Source organism: Monodelphis domestica, chromosome 1 (assembly GCF_027887165.1).
Source record: "Monodelphis domestica isolate mMonDom1 chromosome 1, mMonDom1.pri, whole genome shotgun sequence".
In the NCBI taxonomy this organism is placed as follows: domain Eukaryota; kingdom Metazoa; phylum Chordata; class Mammalia; order Didelphimorphia; family Didelphidae; genus Monodelphis; species Monodelphis domestica.
In genome coordinates, this window is record NC_077227.1 from 488716604 (window position 1) to 488732051 (window position 15448).

Consider the following 15448-nt stretch of genomic DNA (forward strand, 5'->3'; position numbering starts at 1 on the left):
CTGGATAACTTCTATGTACAAAAACTGCAGAGTACAGAAATGATAGCAGAGCATGATGAACAAGCAAACACATCCAAACTTTCAAAAAAATGGAAATTGGTCATAATCTCTAAGGAACTCAAAAAGGAATTCAAGAAGCAAGTAAGAAAGATAGAAGAAATATGGCAAGGAAAGTGAGAAATAGAAATGAAAGTTATTTAAAAAGTAAAATACAGTTTAAAAGAGAGAATCTCCAAGTTGGAAAAAGAAGCCTGGAAATCACAGGAAGTGATAAAAAAATTTGGAGACCAGATTTGACCTGCTAGAAGTCATGAAAAGCAGGAGAGACAAAACTGAAGAGGAAAATCAAAAGTTCATAGCTGAAAACCAATAGAAGCCAATGATCTCACAAGATAGTAAGAATTAATAAAGCAATTTAAAAGAATGGCAAAATAGAAGGAAAGATGAAATATTCAGAAGAGGATAGACTATAGAATAGGTCTAGGAGATATAATTTGAGAATCATTGGTCTACTGGAAAACCTGGAAAAAATAGAGGCCTTGACATCTTCTACAAGAAATTATCCCAGAAAACTGCCCTGATATTCTTGAACTAGAAGGCAAAATAGTCATTGAAAGAGTCCATACCTCACCCTGTGCATTAAATCCTCAAATGACAACCCCCAGGAATGTAATTGCCAAATTCAAGAGGTTCAAAGCTAGGGAGAAAATATTTTAAGAAGCCAGAAAAAGACAATTCATATATTAAGGAGCACTATTAAGGATTACACAGCATCTGGCAGCCTCCACACTAAAAGCCTGCAAGGTTTGGAATATGATATTCAGAGGGGCAAGAAAATTGGGTCTACAACCAATGATCACCTACCCATCAAAACTGACTATATACTTCCAAGGACATTTAACAAAATAGAGGATTTCCAAGTATTACTAAAGAAAAGAGCAGAAGTAAATTGAAAATTTGATGTCCAAATCCAAAATTCAAGAGAAACATGGAAAGGTAAACAAGAAAGAGGGGGAAAATTTTTTAAGAGCTTCAGTAATATGAAATTATTTCTATTCCTATGTGGAAAAATGAATTCAACAACTGTTTTCATTATCATAGTAGATAGAAGAATTAGTCAAAGGCAGTGTTTGGAGTACTAAGTGGTTTAAGATGATATGTAAGAAAAGCTGTGGGAGGGGTGGGAATAGAAGATGAAATCAAGAGAAACTTGAAGGAAGAAGAAAAGTAGGATAGTTTATAGCATGTAAAGAGGTGAATGGGAGAGGGAAGGGGAAATACTATTATAAGAAGGAGAGGAAGAGTGGTAAAAATGTAATACTTAAACCTTAATCTCAGTGTAATCAATTCTGAGAGGGAAAAAAAAAACTAGATCCACTGGGGTTATAGAATTCTATCTTACACTACAGAGAAGATGAAAAGGAAAAACCAAGGTGAGGAGGAGTATCAAAAGAAAGGAAAAGGGAAGAGAGGAGGGGATTTAATAAACCTTAAAGACAAATCAGAGGAGAATAAGAAGGGATTGGGGGAAGAAATGGAAGTAAAATAAGAGTGGGAATTAGGGGAACTGATTAAAAACAGAACACTAGTGTAGAAGAAAATAGTGAAAGAAGAAAGGGCAGGACCAGGAGAGGAATTCAAACTATTGGGGAACACACAGGTGGTAAAGATAACTCTGAATGTGAGAAATGGAAACAAATAGCAGAGGGGATTAGAAACCATAATCCTACCATATGTTGTCTACAAGAAATAAACATGAGGCAGGTAGACACAAATAGGGTAAAGGTAAGAGGCTAGAAGAAAATCTATTGGGCAAAAACTGAGAGAAAGAAGTCAGGAGTCTCAATCATGATGTTTGATGAAGACAAAGTAAAAATAGATCTGATTTAGAGATAGGGAAAGTAAATATATCCTGATAAAAGGTATTACAGACAGTGAAGAAATAGCAGTACTCAACATGCATGCATCAAACGGTAAATCATCTAGATTTTTATTTTATTTTTAAGAGCATTTCAGAATTTTTTTTCATTTTTATTTATTTTTTGAAAATTTTTATTTAATGAGACTATTTAGGATATTTTTCAATGATGACATTATTCATGTTCTTTCCCTCCCCTACCTTCAACCCCCTCCTGTATTTGGCTCTCAATTCCACTGGGTTTAACATGTGTAATTGATCAAGACTTATTACCATGTTTGGATGTTTGCCAATTGATCCTGCAAGAAACATTTTAGATCTTCTAATTGGGCTTTCATTTTATCCTCAATTTTTTGAGTTTTTTTTCTGAACTGCAGGTTCAATTAATTTTTGTATGTCAGCATCTCTAAACACAATGCTGAAGAGTATAAAAATGACATTACCTATAAATATAAAAAATTGGAGGTATCCTGTATTCCTCAATGCCCCTAATTCTTCAACTGCCATATAAATGTCAAAGAATATGTGTGTGTATGTATGTTTTGTAATTATTTTTCTAACAGTCTTCAACAAACATGTGGGGAGCAGGACAAAGCCAAAAGTTTCTACAGGTTTGTTTGTTTTTTTAACTCCTAATCTAGGCAGTTGTTTCCTAAAGGAAAGGAGATTTAGAAACAGCTTTCCAAGCCAGGGCCTTAGGGCCCTGTTGGTAAGATTTACAACAGCTGTGTTCTATCTAATTTAAGGAGAGAAGCCCAAAAGCAGGAAAATGGGCTTTGTACTCTGGTGGTCTAGCTGTTTTTTTTGTCATGAGATCAAAGAAAGGGTTCCATTTTCCAGAGTTTCCTCACTGCTAATCAAGGATCAGCTAACTATATTTTGCGGTCTATCTAGCTATCAGAGTCACACAGCTGGGAAGTATCTGAGGTCAAATTTGAACCTAGGACCTTCCATCTCTAGGCCTGGCTCTCAATCCACTGACCCACCCAGTTGCCCCTTAAGATTAAAAGGGAAGAAAAAAAGAGAAAAAAAACCCTGCTGATTCCAATTTTAACTTAAGGAGAAAAGAGAAGAGAGAAAAAGTTGTTTATACTCACCTGTTCTAGCAGCTGTGTCTTTAAGCCAAGTTAGCTGTTAGAAAGACTAAGTGGGTGAGGAGAAAGTAGAGTAATAGGCAAGAAAATTCAGGAAATGTATTCAGGGAACTCTTTCATTTGTGGTCAGCCAACTGTAAAGATTAAAATTTTGGGGATACTGATAGAGGTAGAAATTAGTTTCTCTATGCAAGGAGTATTATATTTTTAGAGGTTTATTGAAGGTTAAAATATAAAGAAAACACAAGTAAGAAAAGCACCTGTCTAGTCCCAGAGAGCCTATTCATGACCACTCACATCTTGTCTGCTAGGTGGAGACCCGCGTGTGCTCAGAAGCAGAAGTGAAAAAGATCCCAGAGCCTTTTTACAACCAGGTTTAATACCCCATCTCCCTCTCGGCCCAGGTGAGGTTTCATTGAGATTAGAGGGCATTCTGGGGAAGTGGAGCAAAGACTTCTGGGGATTGAAGTCCTGGATTCAAGTCTATTTTTACACATACTATTAGTATTTGTACTAGGGTGATCATTTAAAGTCTACATCTTCAATCATATCTCCATCAACCCATGTGAACAAGCAAATGGTTTTCTTCTGTGTTTCCATTCCCTAGGTTAATCCTCTGAATTTGAATGGTGTACTTTCTTATAAATCCCTCTGAATAGTTCTGGGTCATTGCATTGTTACTAGTAGAGAAGTCCATTACATTCAGTTGTACACAGTCTCTCAGTCTCTGTTTACAATGTTCCCTTGGTTCTGTTTCTTTCACTCTGCATCAATTTCTGGAGGTCATTCCAGTTCACATGAAATTCCTCCACTTTATTATTCCTTTGAGCACAATAGTATTCCATCACCAACATATACCACGATTAGTTCAGCCATTCCCCACTTGAAGGGCATCCCCTCATTTTCCAAGTTTTTTATACCACAAAGAGCACAGGTATGAATGTTTTTGTACATGTCTTTTTCCTTATTATCTCTTTGGGATACAAAACCAGCAGTGCTATGGCTGGATAAAAGGGCAGACAATATTTTAGCACCCTTTGGGCACAGTTCTAAATTATCCCCCCAGAATGGTTGGATCAATTCACAACTCCACCAGCAATGCATTAATGTCCCAACTTTGCCACATCCCATCAAGCATTCATTACTTTCCTTTGCTGTCATGTTAGCCAATCTGCTAGGTATGAGATGATACCTCAGAGTTGTTTTGATTTGCATTCCTGATTATAAGAGATTTAGAATACTTTTTCATGGCATTACTAATAGTTTTGATTTCTTTAACTGAAAATTGCTTATTCATGTCCTTTGACCATTTATCAATTGGAGAATGGCTTGATTTTTTTTACAATTGGTTTAGTTCTTTATAAATTTGAGTAATTAGACATTTGTCAGAGGTTTTTATAATGAAGTTTTTCCCCAATTTGTTGCTTCCCCTCTAATTTTGGATGCATTAGCCTTTTTGTACAAAATCTTTTTAATTTGATGGAATCAAATTATTGATTTTACATTTTGTGATTTTTTTTCTAGCTCTTGCTAGGTTTTAAAGTCTTTCCTTTCCCAAAGATCTGACAAGTATACTATTCTGTGTTCACCTAATCTACTTATAGTTTCCTTCTTTGTATTCAGGTCATTCACCAATTCTGAGTTTATCTTGGTATAGGGTGTGAGATGTTGGTCCAAACCCAATATCTCCCATACTGTCTTCCAATTTTCCCAGAAGTTTTTTTTTTTTATCAAAAAGTGAGTTTTGGTACCAAAAACTGGGATCCTTGGACTTATCATAAACTGCCTTACTGAACTGCTAGAGACTTAGCACACTAGGTGGGGGTAGGGTTCCTGGGACCTTCCTTCTGCCTTCCCCTTAAACCCGAGTGTTCTTGGATTCTGCCTTTTGGTGGGCATACCTTTTGGATTGAGTCCAGCAGGAGGGTTCCTTGGCTCTGTCTTGTTGTTAGGTTTGATTTTCAGTCTCCTAGGAGCAGTCAGTTTTTGATCTGTAAGGAAGGGTTTTCAGAGGTCTGAATTTCTGCTACTTCTAAGCCACCATCTACGCGAATATTCTTTTCATGTGCTTGTTAATATTTTTGATTTCTTCATCTGAAAATTGCCTATTTATGTCCCTTGCCCATTTAACAATTGAGGAATGGCTTGATTGTTTTGCAGCATTGATTTAGCTCCTTACAATTTTGAGTTATTAGACCTCTGTCAGAGGTGTTTGTTCTAAAGGGTTTTTTTTCTCAATTAGTTGCTTCCCTTCTAATTTTGATTGCATTGGTTTTATTTTTACAAAAAACATAATTTAATGTAAAAAATTATTTATTGTGCATTTGGTAATTTTTTCTAACTCTTACTTGTTCTTAAAATCTCTCCTTTCCTATAGATCTGACAGATATGTTATTCTATGTTCACCTAATTTACTTATAGTTTCCTTCTTTATATTCTAATAATTCAAACATTTTGAGTTTATCTTGCAGTAGGGTGTGAGATGTTGATCTAAACTTAATCTCTCCCATACTGTTTTCTAATTTTCCTAGAAGTTTTTTCAAATACTGGATTTTTGTCCCCAAAGCTAGGATATTTGGATTTATCATAGATGATCTTGCTTTGATCACTTACCCTGAATCTATTCCACAGATCCTCCCTTTTGTCACTTAGCCAGTAAAATACTGTTTTAATGACCACAGCTTTATAGTACAGTTTAAGATCTGGTACTGCTAAACCATCTTCCTTCACATTTTTTTTTCATTTTTTCCCATAATATTCTTGATCATTAGTTCTTCCAAAGAAACTTTGTTATTGTTTTTTCTAATTAAAAAAAAGTTTCTTGGTAGTTTCATGGGTATGGCAATAAATAAGTAAATTATTTTGGGTAGTATTGTCATCTGTATTATGTTAATTTGTCCTACCCATTAGCAATTAATGCTTTTTTCCAATTATTTAGATCTAGTTTTAATTGTGTGGAGAGTGTTTTGTAGTTGTGTTCATAAAGTTCCTGTGTTTGTCTTGCAGATGGATTCCTAAGTATTTTATATTGTCTAGGGTGATTTTACAGGTAATTTCTCTTTCTAACTCTAGTTTCTGGGATGAGTTGTAAGTATGCAGAAATGCTGATGATTTATGTGGGTTTATTTTCTATCTGGCAACTTTGCTAATGTTGTTGATTATTTCCACTAGCTTTTTGGTGGATTCTCTAGGATTCTTTAGGTAGACCATCATATCATCTGCAAAGAGTGATAGCTTGCTCTCCTCATTCCCTATTTTAATACCTTAAATTTCTTTTTCTTCTCTTAATTGCTACTGCTAGTATTAATAGGACAATGTTAAATAATAGAAGTAATAATGGGCATCCTTGTTTCACTCCTGATATCATTGGGAATGCTTCTAATTTGTCCCCATAACAGATGATGCGTGCTTATGGTTTTAGTTATATACTGTTTATTGTTTTTAGAATATGCCCATCTATTCCTATACTTTCTATTTTAATTTTAATAGTTTTAATAGGAATGAATGTTGTATTTTGTCAAAAGTTTTTTTCTGTCTATTGAGATAATCATGTGATTTTTGTTGGTTTGCTTGTTGATATGATCAATTATATGATTGGTTTTCCTAAATTGAACCATCCTTGCATTCCTGATATAAATCCTACCTGATAATAATGAACAATCCTAGTGATCACTTGATGGAGTCTTTTTGTTAGTATTCTATTTAAAATTTTTGAATCTGTGTTCATTAAGGAGATTTTTCTTTAGTTTTCTTTCTCTGTTTTTGGTCAAACTAGCTTTGAAATCAGAACCATATTTTTGTCATAAAAAGTATTTGGTAGAAGTCCTCCTTTGATTATAATGTTAAATATTTTGTGTAATATTGGGGTTAGTTGTTCCTTGAACGTTTGATTGAATTCATTTGTGAATTCATCTGGTCTTGTGGGTTTTTCCTTAGGGAGTTCTTTGAGGGCTTGTTCAATTTCTTTTTCTGAAATGGGATTAGTTAAGTATTATTTCTTCGTAATCTAGGCAATTTATGTCTTTGGAAATATTCAACCATGTCCCCTAGATTGCCATATTTATGGTCCTATAATTGGGCAAATTAGTTTTTTATGATTGTCTTAATTTCTTCTTCATTAGAAATAAGGTCTCTCTTCATGTTGGATACTATTAATTTGCTTTTCTTCTTTCCTGTTTTTAATAGATTGAACAGTAATTTGTCTATTTTTTTCAAAGTACCAGCTTCTAGTCTTGTTAATTAATTCAATAGTTCTTTTACTTTTTATTTTATTAATTTCTCCTTTAATTTTTAGGATCTCTAATTTAGTTTTCATTCAGGGATTTTTAATTTGTTCTCTTTCTAGTTTTTTTAATTTGCATGCCCAATTCTTTGACTTCTGCTCTCCCTAATTTGTTAATATATGAACTCAAGGAAATAAACTTGCCCCTTGGTACTCCTTTGGCTGCATCCCATAGATTTTGAAAGGATGTTAAACCATTTTCATTTTCTTCAATGATCTTATTATTTGTTTCTATGATTTGTTCTTTAACATATTTTGGAGAATCCTATGACTTAAATTCCAATTAATTTTTGATTTGGCTCTCCATGTTCCCTTACTAATTATTATTTTTGTTCCATTATGATCTGAAATGTTGGCATTTATTATTTCTCCTCTTTTTCACTTGTTTGCCATATTTTTATGTCCTGGTACATGGTCAATCTTTGTGAATGTACCATGTGTTGCTGAAAAGGTGTATTCCTTTTTGTACCTATTTATTTTTCTTCACAAATATATTAACTCTAATTTTTCTAAGATTTCATTCACTTATTTTACCTCTTTCTTATTTTTTTTGTTTGATTTATCTAGATCTGATAGAGGAAGGTTTAGGTCTCTCACTAGTAAAGTTTATCTCTTTCTTCCTTCAACTCCACTAGTTTCTCCTTTAGAAATTTGGATGATATGCCATTTGATGCATACATGTTGAGTATTGATATTTCCTCATGTCTATATTTACTTTTATCAGGATATAATTACCTTCCCTATCTCTTTTAATCAGATGCATTTTTACTTTGGCTTTGTCAGATATCATGATTGCAACTCCTGTCATCTTTTTCTCAGGTGAAGCCCAATAGAATTTGCTCCATTCTTTGATCTTTATTCTGTGTCTACCTATCTCATGTGTATTTCTTGTAGACAACATATAGTTGGATTTTGGTTTCTAATCCATTCTGCTATTTGCTTCTGCTTTACAGTTCAGTTAATCCCATTCACATTCAAAGTTTTGATTACTACCTATGTATTCCCAAACATTTTGATTTTCTCTCCTTTTCCTGCTTTTTCTCTTTCACTATTTCCATCTACACCAGTGTTCTGTTTTTAGTCAGTCCCTCTAATCCCTACTCTTATTTTACTCCACTTTCTCCCCATACTCTCTTCTTATTCCCCTATTATTTTTCTTTTGAGGTCTTTTTAAGCTACCCCACACACTCTCCCTCCCTAATATTATTTCTTTCCCCACCCTCCCTTTCCACCCCTTCCTTTTTTATTCCCCTTTTATTTTTAAAGATCTACTAAATTTCCTTCCCCCTCTCTTTCCCTCCCTTTTTTAAAACTCCATCCCTACTTGTCCCTTAAGGCAAGATAGACTTCTATACCTCAGTGGATCTAGATGTCCTTCCCTCTCAGAATTGATTCCACTTAGATCAGTGGTTCTCAACCTTTCTAATGCCATGACCCTGCAATATAGTTCCTCATGTTGAAGTGACCCCAAACCAAAAAATTATTTTGGTGGCTACTTCAAAACTATAATTTTGCTACAGTTATGATTCAGAATGTGAATACCTGATATGCATTATGCATTCTCATTGCTACAAATTGAGAGGTTGAGAACCAATGACTTAGAGTAAGGTTAAGTTTTACATTTATTTTAGCACTGTATTCCTCTTTTAGTTGTATTCTTCCATACCCACTCTCATGTGCCTTTTTGTTAAGTATATATTATCACAATTTTCTTTTTCCTTCAAGTTTCTCTTGATGCCATCTTCTATTCCCCCTTTTCTTTCTTTCTTCTTTTTTTACATATGATTTCAAACCACTTAGTACCCCCCCAATCTCTACTCATGAATAATTCTTTTAACTATTATAATAGTCCATAGAATTTTTGAGAGTTGCAAATAAAAATTTTCCATTTAGGAATATAAACAATTTGGTCTTATTGAGACCATTTAAAAATAAGACCCCTCTCTTTCTTTTTTTTTTAACTTTTAACGTTTCTCTTGGTTTTTATATTTCATTATCAAATTTTCTGTTTAGTTCTGGTCTTTTCTTTACAAATACTTGGAAATTTTCTACTTTGTTGACTGCCCAAATTTTCCACTGGAAGTATATAGTCAGTTTTGATGGGTAGGTGATCCTTGGTTGTAGACCCAATTCTCTGGCCTTTCTGAATATCATATTATAAGCCTTGTGGTCTTTTAGTGTGGAGGCTGCTAGATTCTATGTAATCCTGATTGGTGCTCCTTGATATCTGAATTGTCTCTTTCTGGCTTCTGGTAATATATTCCCCTTAAATTGAAGCTCTTGAATTTGGCAATTACATTCATGGGGGTTGTCTTTTGAGTATTTAGTGTAGTGGGACTCTTTCAGTGTCCTCTTGTTGAAGAATCTCAAGACAGTTTTCTTGGATAATTTCTTATAGTATAGTGTCAAGTGTGAAGATTAAATTTAAATTTCCCCTGACTGTGAAAATTAAATTAACTCCCCTGCCCATTTTTACATTTAATCACCAAAATGTAAACATCACACTTAATCTTTAAGTGGGGAAGTCTGTGACCATATGTGCAATAGGAGGTGATGAATCAGAATCAAACTGACTGCCCTGTGGGACAAAGATTCAACTAAGATTGGTTGATGTAAAATTAGGGGAAGGCACAGGAAGTGAAGCAAAAGTGAGTGTCTTTAAAAGGGAGTTACAACTTCCTCTGAGGGGAGATATTTAAAGGTCTTCTACTGGCAGTTCTACTTGGAGTTTAGACTTTGTCTTCTTCTGGAGTTCTGTGTTTTAGTTGGAGGCTGTTGAAGAATCTGCTGACTGGACCTGAAATCCTGTTCCAGGTGAGACTGTCCTTGAATCAGTCCCTTTGGACTGAAAAGTGGTGAGTGAAAAGCTGACTCCTATCCTGGATTTTCTGAAGAGACTAGCTGCAGGAGAGACCTACCTCTTGAAAAAGACTTACCCATGTCCTCAGCTTTGCCAAAGCTTCTCTGGCTGAGGACTATCTCTCATTGCCTGAGTAGAGCCAGGGGCCAGTAGTAGTCTTGATATCTTACCCTATCCTCTGCCTTATTTGCTTAATTCACTCTTTCTATATTTTGTAAATAAATTGTAAATAATTCTCTTTGGAATAAATTAAATTCCTGGTGACTCTATACTTAAATAATCCAGTCCAACCTTTCTTTTTTTTAACAAATTAACCCCTATTTCACCCTTACACAAGGTGTTTGTTTCCAGGATTTCAGGTAGGCCTATGATTCTCAAATTACCTCTCCAAGATCTGTTTTCCAGGTTAACCACCCTATCAATGAGATATTTTATGTTGCTGTCTAATATGTCATTCTTTTGGCTTGTTTTTATTAATTCTTGCTTTTTTATAAGATTATTGGCTTCTACTTGCCCAAGTCTAGTTTTTAATGACTGGTTTTCAGCTAAGTTTTTTTTTTATTTTTCCTTTTTGGTTTGATCTATTCTGCTTGTTGTGGCTTCCAGTAGGTCATTTATGATCTTCAATTTGCTCATAATTTCATTTAATTTCTGTAATTCAGTTTTCAAGTGGGAGATAGTGTCTTTTAAACTTTCATTTTCTTTTTGAACTATTTCCCACTTTTCTTGCCATATCTTTTCCATTTTCCTTATAATCTTAGATGTAGTCTTCAAGAACTTGTCACCAGTTTCCAATTTTTTTAAGGTTTGGCTGTGATTATTTGTTTGTCATCTCTTCTTTAGTGTGGATTTTTTCTGCATAAAAATTATCAAGGGTTAATATTTTCTTCTTGGCTTTTTTAATGTGTTTGTGGATTTTAGTTCCTTGGAGTTGGTGGCCATTGCCTTCATCCTTTCAGGTCAGAGGTCTAAGTGAGGAATGTGTGTGAACTTTGAATTGGGCTCTGGAGAGGTTTTTGCCCTGAGGATATTTTTCCCAGTCCTCAGCACTGTCTAGCTACTCTTAGGGGCAGGTCCAGCCCATAAGAACTTAAAGATTGCCTCTCAGAGGTATGGGTGTGGAGTTTAGGCAAGTCTCTGCATTGAGCTCTCAATAGGTTTTCATCCACAGGCTATTTTTCATGTCTCTGTGGTGTTTTTCTTTGAGCCACTTCTATCTGGGAGAATATTACTTAGTGCTTTGGCTAGATATCTTACCCTATCTTCTCTCTGATTTCCTACTTCATTCTTTCTATTTTTTGTAAATAAATTGTAAATAAATTTCTTTGGAATAAATTAAATTCTTGGCAACTTTATATTTAAATATAATCCAGTCCAATCTTTTATAAATTACACCTTCACCCCTTACATCCCTTATTTCCTTCTTATTTACTTTTTGATTTATCTAATACTGAAAGGGGAAGGTTAAGAAATCTAGATCCTGTACCACTTGGTGCATAAATGTTTTAGGGATGACATTACTTCATTGTTTATAGTATGGTTAACAAGATGTAATTTCTTATCTCTTTTAATTAGATCAATTTCTACTTTGGCTTCCTCTGGCATCATGATTGCTACTCCTTTTTTTTTAACTTTAGTTGAAGCATAATAAATTCTATTCCATCCTTTTACCTTGAATCTGTATGTTTCATCATGCCTCAAATGTGTTTTTGTAAAAAATATAAAGTGGAATTATGGTTTTTAATCCACTCTGATATCTGCTTCTGTTCAATGGGTGAGTTCATCCTATTCACATTAAGTGATATGATTAATAACTGTGTATTTCCCTCTATAGTATTATCCCCTTTAGATCCCTCTCTATCCTTTTTTCTTCAGTTACTCATCACCGGTATTTTGCTTTTTTATCACCCCCTCCCAGTTCCCCTCCTTTCAATTACCCCCAGCTTCTCTTGTCTTGTTCCCCTTCTACATCTCTGTAGAGTAGAATTCTGTAGCCCACTTAGTATCATCTTTTTTCCCTCTCTGAGTCATTTACAATGAGAGTGAGGTTTAAGCATTACTGACCAACATGCTTATCCTCTCCACCTCTGTTTTGATTTTTCTCTCCTGTTTATGTTATATAATTTACCTCATTCTAGCTCTCTCTTCCCTTTTTCTCTCAGTTCAACTCTCTTTCAGCCTTTGATTGTTTTTTTACTTTATTTATAAACATATGTATTGTATCATACATATACATCATTCCATTTCATCATTTTTAAATATACATAATATCACCATATATCATAACATACATTATATTATCATAATCAGCTTACTTCTCTACCCTCTTTCTGAGTAAATTTCTTCCATCTTCACTACTGTGGAAGAGAGAAATACTGAAGGAAATACAAGGACTAAATCTGCAGTGTTATCTCATGCAAGAAAGAGATAGAACACTAGCTGCCATTGAGGGATGGGAATGGAGTCTCCAGCTAAGAAAAGGAGGTAAGCAGTTGGAGATTCAGCCTTTTGCCTTTTGAACTGAAGAGGAAAGGAGCAATTCTCATTAAGCTGATCTACCTACAAATCCTTCATTGAAAGGAAGAGATACAGACTAACCATCTGTTTCATAGTTATTGGATAGAGACTTTTCCTCTTTGGGGAAGGCAGTAGCCTATCCATCAGAAGACTTCCTTCAAAAGATATATCTCTGTGCCATGAAATACATCATCTTGAATATAGAAAGATACTAAGGTCATCTGGGACTTATTCCCTAGACTTGAGATTCAAACTCTTAAAGAAACTCTAGGTGGAAATAAAGATCAGGGACTTCCTGTTCCCTCTTTCCTAACCTAGTCTATCAAACCCCTTATCTAATAAATAGAATTCTTATACTTTTTTAAAATTTAATTTAGTCAATTTAGAACATTATTCTTTGGTTAAAAGAATCATATTCTTTCCCTCTCTCCTCTCCCCCCAGCCTTCCCATAGCCAACATGCAATTCCACTGGGTATTACATGTGTCTTTAATCAGAACCTATTTCCATGTTGTTTATGGTTGCACTGGGATGCTCATTTATAGTCTATATCCCCAATCATATCCCCCTTGATCCATGTAATTGTTTTTCTTTGGTGTTTTATTCTTTGCTTATTCTGTCAAATAGTTTGCATAATATTGGGATTAGTTATTCTTTAAATGTTTGATAGAATTCATTTGTGAATCCATCTGGACCTGGAGATTTTTTCTTAGGGATTTATTTGATGACTTGTTCAATTTCTTTTTCTGATATGGGGTTGTTTAGGTATTCTATTACTTCCTCTGTTAATCTAGGCAATTTATATTTTTGTAAGTATTCATCCATATCCCCTCAATTGCCATATTAATTGCTATATAATTGGGCATAATAATTTTTAACAAATGCCTTAATTTCCACTTCATTAGAGGTGAGGTCTCCCTTTTCATCTTGGATACTAACAATTTGGTTTTCTTCTTTCCTTTTTTTAAATTAGATTGACCAGTAATTTGTCTATTTTATTTGTTTTTTTTTCAAAGTACCAGCTTCTAGTCCTATTTATTAAACCAATACTTCTTTGACTTTCAATTTTATTAATTTCTCCTTTGATTTTTAGGATATCTAATTTAGTCTTCATCAGAGGATTTTTAATTTGTTTACTTTCTAGTTTTTAATTTGCATGTCTAATTCACTGCCCTCTGCCCTCCCTGATTTGTTAATATATATAGTCAAGGATATTAATTTCCCCTTGAATACTGCTTTGGCTACATCCTATAGATTTTGAAAGGATGTCTCATCATTGTCATTTTCTTTAATAAAATTATTAATTGTTTCTATGATTTGTTCTTTAACCTATTTTGGAGAATTGTATTGTTTAATTTCCAATGAATTTTTGATTTGACTCTCCATGTACATTTACTAATTATTATCTTAATTGCATTGTGGTCTGAGAAGGTTGCATTTCTGCTCTTTTGCACTTGTTTGCAATGTTTTTATGCCCTAATACATGGTCAATATTTGTGAATGTACCATGTGTTGCTGAAAAGAAAGTGTATTCTTTTTGTCCCTATTTATTTTTCTCCACATATCTACTAACTCTAATTTTTCTAAGATTTAATTCTTTCCTCTTTCCTCTTTCCAATTTATTTTTTGTTTGATTTATCTAGTTCTGATAGAGGAAGGTTCAGGTATCCCACTAGTATAGTTTTTCTATTTATTTCATCCTTGAGCTCCTCTAGTTTCTCCTATAGAAATTTAGATGTTCTGCCATTTGGTGCTTATATGTTGATTACTAATATTTCCTCATTGTCTATACTGCCTTTTATCAGGATATAATTACGTTCCCTATCTCTTTTGATGAGATCTATTTTTACTTTGGGTTTGTCAGATGTCATGATTGTGATTCCTGCCTTCTTTTTCTTGATGCCCAATAGATTTGACTCTATCCTCTTACTTTTACCCTATGTGTTTCTACCTTCCTCATGTGTGTTTCTTTTAGGAAGCTTATGGTAGGGTTTTTATTTCTAATCCACTCTGATATTCACTTGTGTTTTATACATGAGTTCATTACATTCACATTCAGAGTTATGATTATCAGCTGTGTGTTTCCTAGCATTTTGATTTCCCCTCCTAGACTTTCCCTTTCTTCTTTCACTATTTCCTTCTACATCAGTGTTTTATTTTTAATGGGTCCACTAATTCCCACCCTTATTTTAGTTCCCTTTCTACTCCCCCTCCCTTCTTATTCCCCTCTTATTTTCAAAATGTCTTTTTAAACTATCCCCACTCTCTCCCTCGTATTTCTTCCCTCCCCACCAGTCCATTTGTTACCCTACTACTTCCCTTTAGGGCATAAACCAATTCTCTGCCCCAATGTATTTGATTGTTCTTCCCTCTTTGAGTCAATTTCAATGCCCATAAGAATTATTTCCTATCTCCAACCTCTTTACCCTTCCAGTGTATTGATATTCTTCCTCTTCCTGCAATGTTCTTCTTTGTGACATATATATTCATCCCATTTTGTTGCTTTTCCCAATTCTCTTTATATTAACCTCTTTTTTCAACTCTAGTTCTGTGTACACACACACACATGTATGTATATATATATATATATATGTATATGTAAATCTATATACATATTTGTGCCTTGGCATTTCATCCTATACAGTTGTTCACTGTTCCCTCTAAGTATAATTCTTCTAGCTACCCAGGTGATAATGACAGTTTTTAAGAGTTACCAATATCCTCCTTTCTTGTAGGGATACATAGCATTTTAACTTATTGGGTCTCTTAAAAAGAGTT